At 40.3% G+C, this 19,804-nt stretch overlaps 1 protein-coding gene across 8 annotated transcripts in view; it reads right to left on the bottom strand.

Moving 5' to 3' along the window:
- The window catches only part of TENM3 (teneurin transmembrane protein 3), a 603,842-nt gene that overhangs the window by 321,836 nt on the left and 262,202 nt on the right, over positions 1-19,804 (bottom strand). The window contains exon 1 of one of the 8 annotated variants that reach the window (XM_077848644.1): positions 15,478-15,633. The exons of the other annotated variants lie outside the window; for them this stretch is intronic. The gene's annotated coding sequence lies outside the window, so the exon portion shown is untranslated. Of the gene's footprint in view, positions 1-15,477; positions 15,634-19,804 lie in introns of those variants that run through there. 8 annotated transcript variants of the gene reach the window in all.

Genomic DNA, 19,804 nt, shown 5'->3' with positions numbered 1-19,804 from the left:
AAATTCAAAAACAAAAACCATTTTATTTCTACAAGAAACTGGTCAATGTGTGTTAACGTGCTATAAGCACTATAGGGATATAAGAACTATTGTTTTATTTACCATCTTACTATATGGTATAGTAAGGTAGAAGTAATTCATTTATTAGTGAATTTCTTCTATCTTACATTAATTAGGCACTGATGCCAAACACATAGTAGGTACTCAATAAGTATTTCCTAAATGAGACTGAATACTCTAGCAGTATACTACTGTTATGAATCCCTGGGGACAGTGATTTCCAATTCCCTAACACTTTAGTAAGACATTTATTTATTTGCTCCCAAAACATTTTAGTATTTTATTTCACTGATTTGTGTAAAACCCTGTAAACATTTTGTTTTACTATGAGCAGTCTCTTTCCTTAAGAAAGACTTAACTATTAGAAAATAACTTTAACGGGTTATGTAGATATTTTACTCAACTCTCCTAAGAGTTTTTAATCAATACACCCATCCCATGCCCCACCCTCTAAAAAATGTCAATAGCATTATGAAGAAATTCTGTCTCTAAAATATGCCAAAGGGGGATCCCTGGGTGGCACAGCGGTTTGGTGCCTGCCTTTGGCCCAGGGTGCGATCCTGGAGACCCGGGATCGAATCCCACGTCAGGCTCCCAGTGCATGGAGCCTGCTTCTCCCTCTGCCTATGTCTCTGCCTCTCTCTCTCTCTCTCTCTGTGTGACTATCATAAAAAAAAAAAAATATATATATATATATATATATATATATATATATATATGCCAAAGGACATTCAGAGACTAAAAAATGAATAAATTCAGAGAGTAAGTAGCAAAAGAATACACATGTTTAGACAGATAATATTGAGCATTAGGGGGAAGAAGGGTATATTCAAAAGGCTTCTAATCAAACAAAAAATAGAGATATATTAATCTTACTTATATACAAAATGACATTAAATGGTTATAAGGTACAAAATTACAAAGTAAAAATGGAATTATGGTTTTCTTACAGAATCTATCTGAAATATATTATTTCTCCGAAGTCCTCTTTCTATAGCATGAAAAGCCAAAAAGCTTTTATTCTGTAATTTTATAACTTTTAAAATTATAAATCAATACTGTGTAGGACTATGTTACTCCCATATTCAGCATAAGCCTGGTTCGTATTTTAGTACTTTTAACTCATTTTGAGATTAAATTTGTTGTAAAATTTTCTTCAAAAAAGTTTTAAATCTGGCGAGCGTAGTCATATCAGGACTCCTTTGAATCACAGATGAATATTTTATATTTTATGGAACTCATTATTTCATGAGTACAGTGTTTCTAGCTTTTATCCTTTCAACTGTGAGGAAAACATTTCTAAATCTAAAGGTTAATGATTTGCTGACAATTATAAATGTTTATAAAAGAGTGGCAATTTCTTGGTCTATTTAAGAACATTTATTCCTTAATATTTTATTAATCACAGTAAGAGCCTCTGTTACACTTAATGAATAGCACTTTTTTCAGGAAAAGACTTACACAAATAAGAGATACTTGGGCTAACATATTCCACCAATTGCTCTATTCAACTAAAGTATGGCAATATGCTAGCAACAGATGTGATGACTAATATTCTGGGTAATGGGGCGCCTGGGTGGTTCACTGGTTGAGCATCTGCTCAGGTCATAATCCTGGGGTCCTGGGATCGAGTCCCGTATCAGGCTCCTGGGAAGGAGCCTGCTTCTCACCCTGCCTATGTCTCTGCCTCTATGTCTCTAATGAATAATATCTTTAAAAAATAATAATATTCTGAGTAAAATTTAGATGATAGTGAGTCACCTCACAGTTTCTGTAAAGCCTTCATACAATAATGCTCTTTTTTTTTTGTTGTTTTTTTTGTTTTTATGATAGTCACACAGAGAGAGAGAGAGAGGCAGAGACACAGGCAGAGGGAGAAGCAGGCTCCACGCACCGGGAGCCCGACGTGGGATTTGATCCTGGGTCTCCAGGATCGCGCCCTGGGCCAAAGGCAGGTGCCAAACCGCTGCGCCACCCAGGGATCCCCAATAATGCTCTTTATGCGACATCTTATTTCAAGGTGGTCTCACAGAATCAGAGTAACACTGTGAATTTCTTTCCCTTTGCTTTCAAATGACAAAATGATAAACCAGTTGTTTTTTTGTTTTTTTGTTTTTTTTTTAATGCACAGGACTATTGCTTTCATACAGAGCTAGAAACCCTTAAAAATTTCATTTCACTGGTTTTTTTCAACAACTACAAAAAAATCAGGTCAATGTAAGTGGTTCCTTTCCAGTCTGACAGAAGTAATTTTAACTGCATGTTTGGGACTTCTCGAGAACATGGACCAAACGAGAGATCTGAAGGTTAGGCAGACAGTCAACAAGCTTCCCTGCTCAAACAAAAGTGCTCTGAGTACAAGTGTCCTGGCAGAGGAGGGCGGCTGCCAACCAGAAGAGTGAACAAAAACCCAAACAGAAGACATGGTCTCTAAATTGAGTTTGCCATCCAAAGAAAGCAATAGAATAAATAACTTAACCAATGATTATCTGGATGTGAAGGCAACCTATTAAGAGCCCAAGAGAGGCTGTAGTGAGTACCTAAGCAGGAGGTAGTCTGCAATCATCTGTGGGAAAAAATGATGGAGAAGTTAAGATAAGAGTTGACAAGGGAAAAGGGGGAAGCTGTATTGTATGGGAAATGACCCGTATGACAGCTTAGAGTGTCATACTCAAAAGGACACCAAGCCTGGCGTCAGCTCGTTTTTATTTTAGTCCTGGGTCTGTCATGATCAGCTGTGTCAACTCAATAAAGTCATTGACTCTTTTTGCATCTGGATGTCCTCATTCATTCAATTCAGCAAGTGTTCACTCTGCACCAAGTGCCACCAGGTGCCAGGAAGAGTTCTAGGCTCCGAGATCAAACTTAACACAAGTTCCTGCCTCTGTGCTGTGTACATTCATAAACTATAAAATTTAAGAAATTTAAGAGAAAGCCACGAATTGAAAATACTGCTAGGAAAAATCCATTGTTGGCTTCTCTCCTTCAGCTAACCTCCCTTTTATCATTCAACAATAAGAAAGATCTTCCCCCAAACACATTCTGTTCTGTCCCTGTGTTCTCTGGCAAGTCCCCAGCGGACCCCAGATGAACACCTGATTCCTTTTATCTGCAATTCGAGGTCTTCCATGTCTTGGCTTCCCCCGACTTTTTTTTAGCTTTAGCTTCCAAAATTCTCTTTCATGAACTTCATGTTCCAAGTAGATTATTTGATATTCTTTTCAAATATACTTCATACATTCCAACTTCTGAAACTTTGTTCATGTGCCTCCCTCTGCCTAGAATGCCTCCCTCTCCATCACTTGTGCATAATCCTACCCCTTTAGCCATCAGGCTCCATATTTTCTTGACATGGTGCCATGAATATGACGCTATTTTCTGAGTAGGAGGGGGTAAGAGAGAAAAGATCCCTGAGAAAGATAATTTGCCTTTTTTGGATTAAAGAGGAAAGCTAAAGACAGGGAAGCTAATGGGGAAGAAATTATAAAACATGACTGTGATTGCATTATAATAGGTAAATCCAAAAAACTTCTGGTTTGTAGAATTAATATGCTATGACTAAAGACTGAATATATGTAAATAAATGGAAAGAAACTAGTCTAAATGGACTCGAAATTACATTATGAATAGGATGATAAAGAACACACCAGGTGGCACATAGTAGATATTCAAATAAATGCTGACAAAATTCACTTAAGATTTAGGAACTGATTTTTGCTTGATAAATCAATAAATTCCTGAAATGTGCAACAGTTAAATATTGTATGTTGATTCTGATATTACACAGAGGGGGAAAAATGCTATATAGTAATCACGACCAAGTATAGTGACTTAAACTCAGTGATTACTGGGTTAAAACTCCCCTTTTAGAGATAAATCAGATTCAATACTGACAATTTCCCCACATTTCAGGGAAAGAGGACTTGTGTAATAAATAGCACATAGGGAACCAGATCATAAAAGGTTGTTAACTCCAGATCTCTTGCTTTATTTGAAAGAAATCCAATGTTACAGAGATACACCACGGCCACCATTCTCATCTCTCTCCCCCACTTCCCTCTGTCTGCCTTTCTGTGGACCACTCAATGGGGACAATGCTGTTCATCCTTCCCAGGGACACAACATCAGGATTTCACTGTGGGCTTCACCTGCCACCTCAAATATTTTAGCCTATAGTAGACATAGGCTTATTTTCGTGGCTGATGTCTATTCTGGCAACGTGGGCCAGGTGCTCAGACATTGAAGTTTGATTGCATGATGACTGGCTAAATCACTTAAAAAAACAAAAACATGTAACTGAGGAATTCTCTTAAACAGAACAGATATCTACACATACATACACACATAATTTTATTTTTTGGTGAACTTAAGAAATAGAGAAGTTATTTATTTATTTACTTACTTATTTATTTATTTATGAAGTAATTTAATGTATTATATCAAATTTACCTTTATTCAATGATTCAATTAGCATCAATGATGCTAATCTAAGGTACTCTGTCCTAAGGTCACGGTGGTGACCTATGGTGACCTATTGTCATATCACAGCCTGGAACCACTTATCTCTGTTTCAGAGTGTTTCTGTTTCCACACTGCAGAGATTAACAAAATCTCCAAGTGGTCTCCCTCCAACGAGGTACCTCAATAGAGTTTATTTAAAGCACGCCCTAGGAACTCAGAGGTGGATATGTTGATATTGCTAATTGACATATATCTGGAAATGGGGGTCAGAAAAGAATTGTATAAAATATATACAAGGAGATGTTCTTTTAAATGAAAAGATACTATCGGCTGTCTTTCTCCATGAATATACTTTAAAACTTTTTAATATTGAATTCTACCCATGTTCGGCCTCAACTGAGGTGGAAAGATATTATACGTTTACAATTCTAATGCCTACCTCTTGAGAAACTGAGGCACTACTGAAATAAATATTATTAATAAGCATTTTAATAAACCAGGTGTTTATACTGATATGAGCATGAAAGTAAATAACCTTTTTCAATTTATGAAAGACTGGGCACCTGAATCCCCTCTTCCTAACTGAAAGCATAAAAGGAAAGATTGAGCTTAGCTTTCCATATGAAATGTAATATGCATGAAATTTAAATATACTTTAAAGAAATCAAACATATTATCAGACACTCACAGACCTTAGTAGTTTAAAAAAGTCCCAGAATCTTTTAAAATAAACAACTGTACATTAAAATCAACTATAAAGCTTTAGTTTCTAAATTTCTAAATTTAATTGTTCTGCCCAGTAAAGGACACCATTTGGGGGCTCAGTCCTTAATCCTGACATGTAAAAGGGGGCTCTAAGGTAATGCCACTTAACTCTTAAAAATACCAGAATTCGCCCAGAAGAATGTTACCGCCTTCAAAGGGCCATCTCAGGGGTTATCCCCTTCTTGCCTTTTTTGAAAAAGACTCGGAATATATTTAACTGTGGTAAATTCTCTCTCTCTCTGAATGTAGATCCAATTTCATGAAATAGCCAAATGTTGGTTAGCTAAGCCTGGGAAGGAAGTATATAGTCAAACTAGCCAAATTGGTATTTGATCAAAATGAGACACACCTGTATGACAAGAAGTTTTCTTATCTGTGTCTTGCAAATAAACTCAGTTTCAAAAGAGTAGTTTGGTTAAGATATTATGACAGGCACATGGGAAGAGTAGCAATCTGTTTATAATGAGGACAACCACCCTTCACTTTTAGGGTCTCTAACATAACTAAAGACAGAATCAGCAAGTGTACATGGCCCCCATACATTAGCCACTTCCCTGGAAGCTGGTGAGTAGGCTACTCTTCCCCCAGATTTCCTCTGCAGGAGATGCTTTCTCTTCTTATTCCTTAGGCAAGCTAACAAAAAAAAAAAAAAAAAAAAAAGCCACTACAGAGCCCCAAATTCCCTAACCAGTGACACCTTCACAAAAAAATGCAAATATATGCACAGAAAAAGCAGGACATGTACATAAAAGCAAGCTAACTCTGTAGCACAATATGTAAAAATTTATTATATATTTTATCTTGCAGAATGTTTTATTACCACTTTCAGTTTGATTTTTTTCCCCCTCAATATTTTTTAATCCATTGAAGAAATTTTACAGCACCTCTACTAGAAACCAGAGTTTGAAGCCATTGATCTGGTTTATCTCCTTTCACAAGGACAATTCAAACTCAAGCAACTTTTCCAAGGTCACACAACCAGATACCAGTTTACATGCTAATTTGTTTGGCTCCTAAGCAGAAGTTCTTAGCAGACCAAAACTATTTAAAAAAAAAAAAAAAAAGAGAGAGAGAGAGAGACCACCAATAGATTAGCCTTGGGCACAAAGGAATAAACACAAATATAATTTATCATTTTGCCAGGTTCAATAAATACCATTTTGATGTGTTAATAGCCTTTAACAGTGAAGGCATTAGCCATCAATTAAATAAACAAACCATTAAATAGGGAATAGAAGTGTCAATAAAGGCATAATCTACTAATTTTCTAATCAATGATGCTAATCTTTGCTAGATATTAATCAGGGAGTGGACATTAGCCATAGCATAGGCGATCATTTATGATTATGGTTCACTTTTAAAAATCTAAATAATATTAAAAACAGAGTACGAAAAAAAAAAAAAAACAGAGTACGATACTAAACACGTATCCCCTCAGTTAAGTACTTATTGATAAATGCTTTGCCTCGAACAAATGGAAATAAATACTCGAAACATTCAGTGATGACATTTACAGAAGGTTGGAAATAGTCATCTTTCTCTTCTAAAACAGTTAAGAGAACTTAATTTTGAGACAGGGTTAGGATTGAAGTCAAAACAAAACCTAATCTGACTTAAACTGCGGGCAGAATTCAGTAATGAGGATAGAACTTTGAATTAGGACCAACCTGCCTTTGTACTTAAGTAAATGAATATCTTTAATGCAAATTACTTAATCTCCTTAAGCCTTATTTTTTTCATCTCTAAAATAGGGAGTAAGAATATTGACTTCATCAACTGACTGCTACGTCTTGGGTCTTTTAACATGCCATAGTGATAGTTTCAGATACAAAAAGCAGACTGGAAGTCAGGCGCTCTGGGTCCCAGCTAAATTCTTGCGGGAGGGAGGTGGGGTCCTTCAATCATTCCCAAGGGAGGCAGGAGCTCCCCTTAGGTGTGTTGCTTTGCTTCAAACCAGCAATTTACTTATCTATTCTATGCCTCCATTTCCCCATCTTTAAAATAGAGATTATTAGAGCATTTAACTCCATAAGTGATTCTGAAGATGAGATAAAATATCTATATAAAGTGTTTGGCACAGAGACGAGCACTTAGTAAACACTTAATAAACATTGGCTATTACCAGGTCTTGCTTCTCCACTTTATAAAATGTGTGTAGTCTGGATTGGGTGATCTCGAGCTTCTCCTGAGTTCTGAAAATGTCTAATCTTACGTTCACAAGTTAATAAAACTGATTAAAATTTTGTGGGTTTTTTTTTTTTTGCTCCTACAGTCAATGGAGATGGGTCAAGAGAGCAGGAATATAGGGGTTCTTTTCCAACACATCCCATCTATCAACCCTCTGGTGACAAAAAACACTGACGACGGGCACTAGTTGGTCATATTAATACGTATTAAAGAACACGTCTTCTCTAGTCACTTAGAAGAATCTCATTAGATATGTTTGCCAGTTTAAAAAAAATTAGAATCACAGATATCTTTATCAATATGTTTAAGATGCACATGTATCTATGCATGCAATGTTAGCATTTTTTTTCTTATTCAAATTTAGTGTTACGACTCAATGAACAACTGGCTCCTTTTAAAAGTCCTTAATTGTGGAAATTAACATTTTGCTCCACCAAAACATCCAACACCTACTGGAATCCTGCCACCCCCAAATCTCACCTGACCATAAATGCAAAGAAATGAAGGCATTAAGCCAAAAAGGCTTTTCTGAGAGGCCAAAACTAAGAAAGCTAATCAAAGCAGCTCTGAGAATAGTCTTTGCTCACAAGCTTTCTATTCTTATTTTATGCAAAAATTACAATAACAACAAAATAACCTTGGCTGTTTAATGACAGCGTAATAAGAGGTGAACGTAGGCAGCGTGACAAGAGAGGAAAATGAAAAGCCTATCTTAAAAACTGCACCTGTACTTGAGCTGCGTATGGAATTAAAAATTCTTACAAAAAGGGATGTGCTGTCTGGAACAGGTCTGGACTCACAGTACCACGTTCAGGTACTTGTTTTTACCACCGAAGACCTGTGTGACCTTGAATTAACATAACCTAGGTAACAATTTTGCCACCAGTAAAAGAGAGAAATCCCTTCTACAAGGGATGTTGGGAGAATAAAATGAAATAATATGGCTAAAACATTTTGGAGTGGAAGGGCCCCAAAATGATACATAATGGTAATAGAAGCACTGTTACCAGGTGCCTTAGATTGGGGACACTCAGCCCTCAAGGGCTCCCGGGTAAACTATTAGACTGGGACACAGAACAATAGACCTGAGGTTCATGATGACAGTTTTCCATTACCAAGAAGTTAAGGTATAATTAATATACTTTGTTCTAGAAGCTTTCAACGGACACTTATTGAATAACTACTGTTTTCTCAGCACTGCAGTGAGTCGCTGGTATTTGAAGATGAATAAGACACAGCTGTGACCTGAAGGAACTTGTCCCCCTAGTGGGGGAGAGAGACCTGTAAACAAATGATTATAGTACAATGTGTTAAGTGCACTACGGAAACATGGACCAGGTGCTACTGAGGGTTAGAAGTTGTAGCCAGCTCTGCTGGATGCAGTCGATGAAGCCTTCAGAAACAAAATGCCACAGAAGTTGGCTCTTGAAAGATCTGTGACACGGTAAGGAAGGGCTTAGGGAGCACGGACTACAGGGAAAATGTTGAAGTAGGGCTGCGTGGATGGAGGGAGAGGTGGGATCATGCAAAGCCAGAGGAAGCATACTAGAGAATCTGGACTTGATCCGAAAAACCTAATTAATGAAGACGTTACGCAGGGCTGTGCCACGGTCACAGCTGTGATTCGGAATGACAACTGTGATGATAGTTTGGGAGCTGGATGAAGGATGAGACCGAGGCCGGGAGACCAGGTTAGGGCTAACAAAGGAGTCCTAGGACAGGATGAAAAGAGCCTGAGCTTAGGCCCTGACAGTGGGAAGGGTCAGGGGACATGGGTGAGTTTATAATTCCTTTCAAACATATTTCAGTTCAGTATGTTTGTTTTTAAAATAAAAAGTCCTTAAAGTACTAAATCCCTGGCGATCAATAAAATCTGCCTCTCCTGTCATAACTCTTTTCGGCGATTTGGAGTTCCTTAGATTTTACTGTTACATAATTCATAGCAAGATGATAAGGCGATATCTCTGATAAGGTTTGAAATAGTGTTCAAGGGATTTTGATAATGGGCCAACTTTTTTTTTCTTTCTTACGATAAGATCTGCACCTCGTTCTGATTAAATGCAAGGAAAAAAGAAGCCAGTGAAAAAGTAAAGCATAAGGTAAACTCCCATCAGGAATGTCTGACAGCTTTGCCTAGGAAAATAAAAATCTTGTATGCAGCACTTAACTGCCCTAGCTGGAGTTCCCAAAAAGGTCAGATCTTGTACTGTGTTTAATAAGACTCTTCCTATTATTGAACAATACTTGTTCAAATATTTAAGCAAGAATTTCATTTTAATGGAGTTGATATAAAATACCTCACAAGGGATATACTGACCATAAACTTAAGAAATATAAACTATAAATCTTTTGGTTTTAACTTTTTAAGCAAAGTGATGACTCGAGACAGCAGTAACAGAGCTACTAAAACTTGAATAACCTTCAAGTAAACATACTTAGGCACTTGTTAAAACAAACATTATTCCCAACGCTAAAATTGAGGTTGGCAAGTTCTCTCCTCTTAACAGCTTAAAAACAATTTCAAAAGTAGCAGGATAGCGGCTTCTTTGCAAAGACTAATCATCATCATTAAAAGATCCTTAAAAGCAAATACAGAATGGTCAGTCAGCCTGATTACCTTAATTTTTAATGAAGGAATATCTTCAGATATATCAATGTATGAAGTAAACTTGGGAAGGAGAGACTACTGCCATGAAAAAGAAACTGAATTCAACGTTCACCTTCCCTCAGATGATCTACAATCGCAGGAAATAATTTTTGAAAACAGAAAAAAAAAAAAGGAAATATGATAAAGCGGTATAAAAAAAATCTGTCAGTGATAAAACAAGCAGGGTGGCTGTCATAAAATAGCCAAATGGCTTTTTCCACCTCCATCAAGGTCACTTTACTGATGATGGGCTCAATAAGATGATAATGCATTTAACCACTTTCCTTGCATCTGACTTCGACCTCACAAATCCAAATGGCCCTGTTTAACTACCCTGGCCTTTCAGCATTTTCCTGAACAAAGATAATTAAGGAGATGGACTGCCCCCTACTATCACAGGAATTGAAAGACAAATAAACTTTTAAGAGCACAGCCAGGTGTCTATCCCACTAATGTACAACTTTTAAGCAGGAGGTAAAATGAAATAATGGTTAAATAATTATAAAAGGTTAACAATGTTAAATTTGTTATATACGGTAATTCTGTTTTATTTAAAAGAAAAAGCATAAAAAGAGTTCCAGGCTACATTTTACAGGTCTCTAGATAGCAGGTCCTCTCTCTCTGTCTGCAGGAAACAGTTGAAGACTACAGAGAAAAGGTAACGTGCAGAAACTTACGTGAAAAAAATTCATGAAAACTCCCACATGTCATTTTAACTTAGAATATTCTAGGCTGATATATATAGATAGATAGATATCTATATATAATATATATAATATACATTTAATTTATAATATATATTTAAATAAATAAACAAGCATTTTTTGACATTAGTTCTATATTAGCCATTCTGGTATCCTCTATAATCCACTTTGCCTCGTAAATGTACAAAACAAGATGTTTACGTGAAACAGTATTTAATGTTAAGAGAGGAAAATAACTCTTGAAAGGAACTTTTTCTTTTCAATCCTGTAGTACATGGTTCCCCAAATCTTGCTATTATTTAGATGTGATGTACGCTCAAATATCTGCATGTACGTTTCAATTTTGATCCTTCCCTTGTGAAATGAATTTATCGTCGGTATACGCGTGTCATAAACTATTTCTGGGATACCGAAGAGGTGGTTATTCTCACCCCACTGTAGTAAAAATTAAGAGCAAATATTTCAGAACTTAAACACATAGGATCTGTAACAGAACAGGTGAGTTTGTAACTAAAATCTACCTATACGTTTTAAAACAACCGGTTTCTTAAATATTAAAATATAGACCATTTCAAATCCACTGAAAACATATATAATAATCAAATACCTGGTACATATCTCATTAATATTCTCTACGGGGAAAATTTTTTTTTTGATACGTTGAAAAACAATACATTCCCAACACCTAAACTCACACAGGTTAAAAGGCCTTAGACATGACTGAGTATTCACAGTAACTTCTATTTTTAGACAAAACTATTACCAGAGTCCTATTAATTTCATTTATTCTGTATTGTTTATTAGAGAAATCTGCAATGCCAACCAATCTGGTAAGTGCAGATATAAAGAATTACTAATGTGAAATACCTTATTTAAAGAAAGAATTAAGTGTTATTTTGGCTTTAAAATATTCACAATTGGAGGATATAGACTCTCTTCAATGTGATTGTGGCCAAAGCAGCACTCAGGATTGATAACTTCACATCTATACTTACATGCTTTAGACTCTTTCAGATCCATGTGATACAGCAAAATCTTGCTAATAATCCTCATCGAAAACTCTGGGAATCTTAACCTCCTTGCTTCTTTCTCCTCCTCTTCTAACCTCCCCATCCTTCCATTCCTTTCTCCCTCCCCGCCTGCAAGTTCCACCACCTTTATTTGTGACTGCTGTTCAGATTAGCTAAAAACCAGGGCACTGGAAGATCTAATTCTAAACACTTTCACGGTTGGGACATGGGTTTTTAGCCAAAACTATGCAGAAGTTCTGATCTAACCCAGAAGAAAACAGCTTACGTGACAGTCAACAAACAAACTTCTGCCTGCAATCACTAACTTTTTCACTTGGACATATCAACTCGATCTCCCTCATGATACCAAATTCACAACACCCAATCACCCTAAAGGAAGAAGACCCTGTTTCTCAAGAGTTTGACTTAACGAAAGCACTCACATCCAGAATAGGACAGAGTAATAATAATAACTTCAGCCAATGCTTTAAACTGCCTATGCACGTAGGTATGCACGGATACATACACGCATTTGCACAGAGAGTAAGAAATCCATAGTAGGGCAAGTCATACACCATATTAGTGTAAAATTTAAACTTTTTAACATGAGGAACAGTTAATAAAAAATTACTCATTCAGGGAAAGATTTAAAACAAATATAAGGTCCTATATTTGGCTTTCGCCTCTGGATTGTTAGAAAGGGATTTGGTTAAAAATCTTTATTTCACAATTGTTTAAAGTCCAGAAAACAAAATAAATTCTAAACATAAAGAGACTGATGTTCCAAAGCCCAATCTCTTAATTGCTGATCAGAGCTGAAAATAGATCTTTTTTTCTCCACTAATTGAATGAGTCTTGTTAAACCTTTTGAAATGCACTTTAGAAAATGCAAGAATACAGCGCAGAACAGGTTCTTTAATTTGGGTCATTTTCTGTTACTTGCGGTAGTGACGGGTGCTTAGCAACGCTATTCTGGTGGCCCTTTTAAGGAAATGAATACCTGGAATACAGCATTTTAATATATTTTATGGCATTAATTATCAAGATCACCGTATTTTAGACAGTGCCTCCTTTGCCACTTTCCTACGTTATGAAAGAAAGGAGTCCCGTGATTAAGTGAATGTATTATTTCAGATGACAGGAGATCCTGTGCACTCTCGTTCCAAGTAGGAAAAAAAAAAAAAAAAAAAGATAAGGACATAAAAACTAATAGTAAACAGAAGTCATAGAGAAGGTTAGTTTAAATGTTTAGACAAGGAACTTACACTGAAAACCAGCATTCAGACATCTGGAGGAGTCCATAGTAAGTCACTTTTATTTTCCTAAGTCTTTAAGGGGAATTAAATTCTATGATGCCACACATCAGGCCACGGATCTCTAAGAAATGTGATGCGACACCGCCAACATGTAATCAGATTTTATGGGGTCCTTAAAGATTTGCAGAATTGTCTTAAATATTGATTTCATAAAAGGGGACTTGTACATGAGAAATGTTAACAAGCATATCATCTAAATTATGACCAAGTTACTCACTTTATGTTTATTTTAACACGCTCAAACGATCAACTATCAGGAAAACAAGGACGGAAGGTAAAACAAAAAGCTACCAAGTAGGTTTTAGGAAATCGCACTCCCATGTTACACTGTAAATGCATCCACTCACATCTTATTGATGATCAGCACAACAGGTTCAAGGAACTAGTCATTAAAAAACATTGGAAGCCTCCCTTCTATTTTTCTCTGATCTCAGCCATCGTTGTTAAAAGTACAACTCTTCTAACTTTCTCCGCCTGATCCCACAATCCATTTTAGACTTCACGTGCTGGAGAAGGAAGGTGACACTCTCCACATATCACCATTCCTGTCTGTGTTCACAGCTAATAAGACATCAAGTGACTCCCTCTTTGTCTAGAATGCACCCTAATTTCAGTCTTCAATGGCCAATTTTTTTAAAGCTTTTAACACTGAGCCTCGAAAGACAAGAGAGAAACCAGGTTAGCAATCTGAAATCATGTTTTTAAAGTTTCAGCCTATCGGTTAATCTATCACCAGCATCTCTCTATATGAAACATATTTTATCCTTGATGTCAAATTTATCGCCCGGTTGTGTAAATCACAGTAGAAAAGGAGTGACACCCAAATTTCCCAAGTTTTTTAACCTCTTAAGACTGATGGACATTGCCTGGGGCCTGGGGGTTTTGAAGAGTTCGGTTGCATTTTAATGCCCGGGGAATCTGCTGGGGGAAGAAAAGAAAAAAAAAAAAAAAAAACACCAGAATGTGTGGCACAGACAGTAAATGCTGCACTAAAACATTCTCCTACAGAGAGGGAGGCTTACTAAGTTAGCCGTATTTCTAAAATGTCCCTTCTTAAGGACTACTTTCACAATTAGCACACAGAGGTCTCTGGATGAAGCTCTGAAACATTTAAAAGCAGAGAACAAAAGGTTTATTTTAAAAATGAAAACCTTGGCTTGTACAACTCCAGACGTGAATCTGCTTTCAATTACTGAAAGTATTTCCACTTCAGTGGAAAGGGATCAAATCTTCAACTACACCATCTTAAGGCACTGAATTTGATTATATTAGGCTCTGGGAAGACAGAGTGACTTTGTGACACAGGCACATAGATTCTGTACATATCCCTTCTGAGATATTCCAGAGAGATAGAGACGCCAGCCACAGAAGGGGAGGAAACGTGACTTCTCGTCCTGAGAGCGGCCACAGAGCTTTGTTGTATTTCATGCAAACACACACAGAAAAGGCAAAATGATCTTTTAAGTTAATGAGGCAGTGCCCAGGTCTCTCCCAGTCACCCCTCCACCAGCCCCCTCAACTAGTTTTCCAGGAGTAACCTGCTTGGGAGCACAACGGCAAAGTTGGATTTCTTTTAGAGACTCTGCTGTATTTAAAAAAAAAAACCAAAAAAAAAAAAAAAAAACAAAACACCTCTCCTGGCCCAAAAAAGGAAAAAAAAAAAATATATCACACACTAAGTGTTTTGCAAGAGGAAAACCGCTCTTTTCCCGAGCACGATTACTTGGCACCTCTCTCCCCATTAAGCCATCAGAAGGATGGGTCGTGCCTGGTGCAGCCGAAGGGCCGGTCGGGGCGAGCGCCTCGCGGGGCTCGAGCGTCCTGGGCGCCCGCGAGCAGCACCGCCGCGGCGCGCATCTGCTCCCCGGGCTCCACGCGGTCGCGGCAAAGGTCCCAGAATGCGGGAAGGAGCCAGCTCTGCACCCGCCCCGGGCCGGGGCTGTCTACTTAACCAGGTTTGAAAAAAAAAAAAAGAAAGAAAAGAAAAGAAAAGAAAACATTTCCACCTAATTAAAAAGAACCGGGAACAAAAGGCGGCGCCGTGCCCCGGGCTCCCCGGCCCTTCCCGCCGCGGCCCCCCGGGTCGGCCCCTCGCGGGTTAGAGCCGCCGCGTCTCAGACGCCGAAGCCGCCGCTGCAGCGCGCCCGGCCCGGGGCCGCCTCCCTCCGACAGCTCCGGGGCGCCCGTGCCGCCGCCCGCGCCCGCGCCCGTCCCCGTCCCCGCGCCCCGACCCCGCGCCCCGACCCCGTCCCCGCGCCCCCGCGCCCCCGCGCCCCCGCCCCGGGGGCCACCCCGCCGCGCCCTCGCGCCCGGCCCCGCTCACCCACCTCGCCGCGGCGCGCCCTCGCTGTGGCCGTGCGGAGCCGAGCCCGGCGCTGCCAAGTTGCCGCGGTCGGGAGCGTATCATGTTACAGCGCCGGGCGCGGGGCTCCGGCTGCGGGCGGCAGCCAGACATGATAGGCTGAGGCTCCTCTGTTTACACGCGGCCGCCGAGGGGGCGGCGGCGGCGCTTAACCCCTTCGCGCCGGGCCGGGCGCCGCCGTCCGACCCCTCCCCCCACCCGGAGGCTCGCACGCACACGCACGGACACACAGCACGCGCACATACATGCACACGCGCGGGCACACACACGTGCACGCACACACGTGCACACACGCATACATGCAGGCACACATACATGCACGGACACACGTGCACACATGCACGCACATACATGCACACGCGCGGGTACACATACATGCACGCACACATACACACGCACGCACACATACATGCACGCACATGCACACGCGCGCACACACGCACGGACACATGCACGCACGCACATGCACGGGCACCCATGCACGGACACACGCTCGCGCGCGCACACCGGCCGGGGCGTTTTAACAGCCGTGCCCCAAACCAAGAGTGGGAAAACTGCACCAAAAACTGGTTACAGGCATGCCTTGAGGACCCCGAGAGGCGGTATTCCAGACACACACACACGCACGCACAGGCACGCACAGGCATGCACTCGCATGCACACACACGCACAGGCCATAAAACATCCGTAGTCCCTAATGTGGTGTTTCGGGTTGCTGCGGATTTTCCAGGATAGGTTTCCTCCAGCAGCGCTCCTTTGCCGCGCTCACAAAGACCCCCGCCCCGCCCCCGCCCCCCGCCGCCCCCCGCCGCCCTCTCCCAGCCCGGGAGCGCACGCCGACCCCCGAGCCGCCGCCGTTCGGGCATCGCCCGCTGCGCGCTGCACTTAAGCCGACCCGGGGCGCGGGGCCGCTCGGCCGCTCGCAGGGCGCGCCGCTCCGGAGAGGTGGGTGCCGGGGCGCGGGCGGGGGGACCCCTGGGGCTCGGTGCCGCCCCCCGCCGCCCGCCCCCGTGCCCCCGGCCCCCGTGCCCCCGGCCCCCGGCCCCGGAGCTCGCCCGCCCGCCGCGGGAGGCCGGGGCTGCGCCGTGGGACCCGCGGGAACGCCGGGGAGCGAGCCGGCGGCCACGGGCGCGGGAGGACGGTCCCCGGGGCTGGCCTGAGCTCCGCGGCCCCGAGCCAACTCCGCGACGCGCCGGGCTGCACCGCCCTGACCTGGGTCGCCGCCGCGCCGGTGCCCAGGAGCGCGACTTGCAAAGGAAAGCCGGGCTTGGGTATTTGCAGCGCTCACATCGTTACTGTAAAATGAACCCCCACACCCCCCGTCCCCACTCCAGAGCCACTTTTATCGTCATTCCTGTATGGCCTCCAGTCCAACGTCCCTCCTGCTTTTAATTTTTCTTTCTTTTTTTTTTTCTGGAACATTCCATCCCCCTCAGCTTCTTCCTCCATTAAACTGAGACTTGAATGACTGTGTGGTTCGGGAGTTGGGGGATTCAGTGTGTTGCCTTACAATTCCTCCAAACCCCTCCAAGTATTTTTTTTACCCTTCCAAGTATTAAAAAAAAAAAAAAAAGACACAAAGAAAACAAGTGGCACTTTACCTTGCAATATTGGTAGCAATCAGCACATTTTTTTTTTAATATTATGAGCTGTCATTCCACATTCGAACGAACTGCCTCCTAAATCCGGACTTGCACCAAAAAAATTAATACTTTAAGAAAGGATCAGTGTTCTCCAGATATCGATGAGAATCCGTAATGAAGGTATCCTTACCTCAATCTGTGATTCAAAAACAGTCATTTCTTTTTCCCTCCTTAGGATACTCCTTTCACCTTGACTTGTCACACTTCTTACATCTACTGCTCCACACAGTGAGGGGAATACAGCTCATCTGCCTCTGGGTGGTTACTTTTCCTTCCCTGTTTTCATTACCATCTAACACATCCATCATCAGACATGGAAATGTCTGATGTTACTCAACGTGTGAGCAAAGTCTCTACCCTGTAGTGTTCTTTTCTTTCAGTAATAATGGCTCCTCTAAAATCCTGACTCACGAGCATCCTGCTACAACACGATTATCACAACCATCATGTCTGTTCTTCCCTGGTCAATATGTTCACCCTTTAATTAGGACATTAGTAAGATATCCCAGATAGTATTTAAACATGTCTCTGACACAGTCTAAATTTCAAAGTTATTTCAGGGTTTTGAAACTCGCTTTAGGAAAATTGGGTCAAAAAATAGAACAATAGATATTTTGTGGGGCACCAAAAAGACTTCTAAGCTCTTAAGCAAATATCTTCCTAAGTCATAATATTTTGAACATCATCATTTCACAGATCACTGTGAGTGAGGCATGTGACTCTTCTGGTGGTGGTGGTGGTGGTGAGGGGTGTTGCCTGAAATAATGGCAAATAAACGCTTATATAACTACTTACGCCGGAATATGAAAGAGGGTGTTGTTCGATATTACCCTTAGAAGAATGAAATACGTAAAATACTGCACAGTTGGAATTCTTCAGGACCTGCGGGTCTCTTGTCCATGTTTCAGATACGTACCCCTGGATTTTCGATGATGCACATTAGCAGATGTGGATTTGAATTAGAACATTAGAGGACAGAAAGGCAAACACTCTACTGGGAAGAACGAAAGGTTTTAAAATCTTAAATCACTGGTTGGGTCAGGATGAATTTCAAGTTGACTGATATTTGGCATACTCATTTCCCCAGATAAATGCTATGTAAATTGGTCACTGATGGATAGCATTTATTAAAATTCCAATTTAAAATGCTAATTAAGGAATGCCCATTTATACATATCAGATACAGGTTAGGAAAATACATAGACTGTATATATATATTAGTATATAGACTACATCGGAATATTCTACGTATATATCTAGTTCTACCTTTTCTGAGTACAAAACTAATTATTTCCAAATTGCACAAAGACAGTATCCCTTGAGAATAATCAAGGGCTTACTTTGAACACAGCTGAGCAGCAGCAGCAGCCCATGGGGAAGAAGGAGAAATGTGGTTTTAAACAGTTTCGATCGCTGAAAAGTGAAGGATGGTTTCCACATATATCCTTCCCTCCAAAAAAGACACAAAGTTTTGTGGCCACCCCCATCCATACATTAAATCACTGCCATCTTGTAAATAAAGGAGTCTACTGAAGACTTCTATGGAGATATAGAATAAGGCACACATTAAACTTCTATTTTCACCTACCATGGTTTGCCATATTGATGATATCAGGAATAATGAGCATTATGGATACTGCCTCTTATAACTTAAGCATTTCCTGCCTAAGATCTGCAGAATTCCCCACAGTTCCATGAGCAGACACTATTAAATATGTTGAATTATGTGGCTATTTTATGTTGTGAATAAATAACCACATGGAATCATACTCGCGCTATTAAATGAATTTTACTTATAACTGAATTCAGTTCTTTAGGCATAAAAGCCTAATGACTACACACCACAAGGAAGATTTTTAAAAATGCATGAACCAAACCAAATCAAAGCAAATTGTATTAAAAAAAAAAAAAAAAAGTCCATGAATGAGCTGTTACTGCAAACTGGCACCAACTTAGCTTTAATATTAAGAATTCTTTTGACCTCTCTCTCCTTAAGCCAAAAACCTTGGGGGGAAAAAAATCAGTTTAACCAAAACTAGATTCATTATGTTTCCTGCTAATGATTAACCACTGAATCCGTGTTGTCGGGGATGCTAGTACAAAATCAAAATCAAATGCTTTCTGCTAGACTACATATGACTATGATAATAACTAACATCGAGCACTTCATACAACTGTCACCACACCCAGCATTTGACACACTTTTATGTCTCTAAGCCCCTACGAAAAAGTAATATTGTTACCCCATTTTACAGATGAGGACACTGGAACTTAGGTTACTTATGGTCCAAATACTTACCGAGTACAAGAGCTTAAATTCCACCCTGGGGTCCTGAGTCTGATGTTTAAGCCATTTGACTAAACACCTACTATTGACTCAGTAGCTAAAACTGATATTAGGTGGGTAGTTCACTCTCAAAATCAAATGTGTCAGGATAAGCTATACCAAGGATTTGAAAACATGATAATACATTCCTAAAACTGATTATTTGTGGATTGGGGAGAGGGGGAAGAGACACAGCACATGATTTTCCCTGTGTTTTAAGGTTACCTTAAGAGTTAAGGTATCCAGTACTGCACAGTATTCTCTGCAATTTGGAATCTTAGAGAGGAATAAAATAGTTAATAAACGTTCCTGGGTGAGGGGTT

Source organism: Canis aureus, chromosome 15, assembly GCF_053574225.1.
Source record: "Canis aureus isolate CA01 chromosome 15, VMU_Caureus_v.1.0, whole genome shotgun sequence".
NCBI lineage: Eukaryota > Metazoa > Chordata > Mammalia > Carnivora > Canidae > Canis > Canis aureus.
The sequence above is the reverse complement of the archived record's forward strand: the minus strand, read 5'-3'. Positions and strand labels throughout refer to the sequence as shown.